At 40.6% G+C, this 3,495-nt stretch overlaps 1 long non-coding RNA gene across 1 annotated transcript in view; it reads right to left on the reverse strand.

Annotated features, from left to right (window-relative positions):
• Positions 1-2,890: 2,890 nt before the first annotated feature.
• LOC111403575 overlaps positions 2,891-3,495 on the reverse strand; it is a 6,326-nt gene continuing 5,721 nt past the window's right edge. The window contains exons 2-3 of the long non-coding RNA XR_002704489.1: positions 3,032-3,205; positions 2,891-2,949 (exon numbers count right to left, since the gene is read on the reverse strand). This is a non-coding gene — a long non-coding RNA (uncharacterized LOC111403575). The remainder of the gene's footprint in view (positions 2,950-3,031; positions 3,206-3,495) is intronic.

A 3,495-nucleotide genomic window follows, 5' to 3' on the forward strand; every position in this document is an offset into this window, starting at 1 on the left:
AGCTTATAGAACTCCGATAGTTCGACACTTCATGAGATGTTTATCCCTGCTTCACACGATGTGTTCTTCTCGCTTCCTATCGTCGAGCAGAGTTCTGAGTCATCTACATTCCCAGGCTGCTTATGGCTCCGATAGTTCAAGTTACTCGCGGGACATCTATCCCCTACTCCGTCAGATATCCTCAACTTTACAAAGTTTAGACGCATCTGACGCGGGATCCTCTGTGGGTCATCGCTTTGGTCGTTGCGTTCCCTTTTAAGCTTTACAAAGCTTTAGCCATCCCTCAACGCGTCGTCCTCTATGAGTCAGCACACCGGTGGCAGATGAACTCCTCACTCAACTTTACAAAGCTTAAATGCACTTGATGTGGAGTCCCTTGTGGGTTATCGCCTCGGTGACTGCGTTCCCTCCTAAGCTTTACAAAGCTATAGCCGTCTCCCAACGCGTCATCCCTTGTGAGTCAACGCACCGGTGGTAGATAAGCTCCTTCCTCAAACAGCATCGAAGCTTCAACGCCGCAGTCGAAAATGTGTCCCGACCTTCAGCTTCACAAACTTCAGCATCTCCCACGCACCATCCTATGAGTCAGCGTTTGGTAGAGACAGTTGAACCTACAACTGCAGCAGCAACCATATACAGCTAATCTTAAAAAGTCAACGACTGATATACATCGGTATGCTTCAATATCAGTACAACTACTTTTATTCAGTTCAGAGCATTGCCTCTGCTACTACATCCAAAGCATCGCCTCTACTACTGCATCCAGAGCATCCCCTCCGCTACTACATCTAGAGCTTCATCTCCGCTACTGTGTCTAGAGCATCGTCTCTGCTACTACATCCAGAGTATCCTCTCTACATCAACTTTATAACAGTAGCTTACATTTCAAGTCCGACCCGTATATAATAATACGACTCAGACTTGGGGGACTACATATTACAGCTAGCATACGCATCACATTACTACTTCCAAGTATAAATGTCATATCACTGCTAGCATACGCATCACATTACTGCTTCCAAACATGAATGTCATATCACTGCTAGCATGTCATACATTATTTTCATCACAGCCAGTACGTATGTCGTATTATCATCATTTTCATTTTATTGTCAATATCATGTTACTTTCTTCACTATAGCACTATTGATACACTGAGTTGTGTGAGCACATGATTTACTATAATGCATAACAGACCCTCTGCACATATCTTGGTGAAATGAGATATGTCACACCTTATAGTTATGAGCATTTGAAGGGGCAAATGGACCCCAAATTTATTTGGTATATGTGCTGTGGATATATTGTATTGTATTACATGATTTGTTTAGTCCATATTACAGATGAGATGCTGCCGAAATTTCAAAAAAATATATGCAGTATATATTTCAAAGCAATTCGTAAGTCCTCACTTATTGAAGCGACTCATATTTCTCGGGGCAATTCGTAAGTTCTCGCAAATTCGACATCGATGCATATTTTCGAGGCAGTTCGTAAGTCTTCGCTTATTGGAGCTACCCATCTTTCTAAGGTAATCTGTAAGACCTTGCCTACTTGACAGTTTATATTTCAAGTCCGACCCGCATATAAATAATACGACTCGGACTTGGGGGACTACTGTTATGCCTATAAATTAACTCTTCATATTGGGCCATCTTATTGGACTCTGACGAGGCCCATCGGAATTGGGTCCCAAAGCCGAGGCTCTGATGAGGCCAGTCGAGGCGCCACCGAGGCCCTAAGGAGTTCAGTCGAGGCGCTCGTCGAAGTGCCTATTATTATGTTCATATGATCACCTCCTTGTTGGGCTTGGACTTCGTCCCACCAACCCGTTTGGCCCATTTCACTTCCATTTCTCTATATATATGGATTCACTCACACAACTAAGGTATGTTCTATACTCTCTGGCCAAACCCCCATCTCCATACTATTGCACTCTATATATATATCTCCATCCGGCTATTGACTTAACCGTCGGAGTGCAAACGATCGCCGGACCTTTTTCTCGTCCAGTCACCTTTGCCTCTTGACGGCGTGCTACTTTGCACAGATTTCGAGGGGACGCGGCTAGGGAACCTGTTGGAGCCATTTTTGGAGGTCAACATCGATAATCAACTGTATTTCAGGAATTGTCATCGTTACATGCCCATAGTTAATATTACAGATGCCTAAGAGTTGACATTTTGTGAACAAAATCTTCTCACAGATTAAAAAAAACGAGAGATCTAAATATGCATATATGATATATGTATAATCTGGCTGAAGTTTATCAGATCGTGGCAGTATTATTCACCCCCTGTTTGACTACCATTATTTGAAAAATCTTTTTTTTTTTTTTTTTGCATATATGAAGGAAAACGATCTAGATCGAGATTTGATTTGTTTTTCATCGAAAATTCAATTATAACTCTTACCCAACAGAAGAAAAGTCTCAGAGTTTAAGTGATCTGCAAGTGAGAGGAATTCAAATATGTCTTCAATTTAACAATAGGCTAATTCCCCCACGATTTCTTTACATGATAGTCAAGCAAACATTCTTCATTTATTGCAAGTCGAGTTGCATTATGTTCCTCTCTCTTTTGGTGGCTTGTCAAATAAGAAGCGTAAGCGTGGAAGAATTTGATTGTTTATGGTCAAAATTGAAATATAAGGAACAAATAATTGACAGCAGCATGAAACTTTGGTCACAGTCCATATGTGCAACAAACATAATGCTAAATTGTCAAAAAGGATTGTAGGAAAGAGAAAAAGACGCGATACCTTTGAGAGGATTTATTTTCTTTCACAAAGGCACCACAAGATGAGGAACAGCCAGAGTTTTCATATAAGCGAACTAATGCCTCAGCTTCTTGGCTTGCTTCTGACCATGTGCCACCATCATCATTTTTACGCCTATTGGTGTATGAAGGCTAACTTTCTGGAAGTTTTAAACAGCAAGGATAAGGACATCTGGAGATGGATTGTTTATCAATAAATATGAAATTGTAAACAGCAACTATGAAGTTAGTAAGATATCTTAATTGTCGCACACCTCGTCATCAGAAGTAAATTCTTCATCGGAGTTAAGAGATTGATGCCATTGTTGGTAAGCGGGCAGTTCCTTCAAGTAGCAAGCAGCAGAGATTCTTGGATGGTGGATGGAATCAACCTCATCATTAAAGATAGGATCTTCAAGTTCATCATCAATTCAGAAACCAACTTGCCTCTGCTGACAAAAATATCGTAAGATGGAAGATAGGTGATGCGGACATCCATTTACTATTTATTTTCTTTTTGGACTATTAGTTATATTCTATTTGGATTATTATTTATATTTCTGTTATTGGGCTTGTTTAGTGAGTTTGGCCCAAGCCCTTCTCTTTAGGGTTTGTGTTCTACTATTTATTTCTGTTTTGTTTCTCATTTGAGACAATTGATGATGAATTAGAATTGAAATATTTTTTGGTGGCTTGCAGCCGTTTTCTCCCTCCCCTCTCTTCCTCTGGTTTCTTCTCC

The sequence above is a fragment of the Olea europaea genome, chromosome 11, assembly GCF_002742605.1.
Source record: "Olea europaea var. sylvestris chromosome 11, O_europaea_v1, whole genome shotgun sequence".
Classification (NCBI taxonomy): domain Eukaryota; kingdom Viridiplantae; phylum Streptophyta; class Magnoliopsida; order Lamiales; family Oleaceae; genus Olea; species Olea europaea.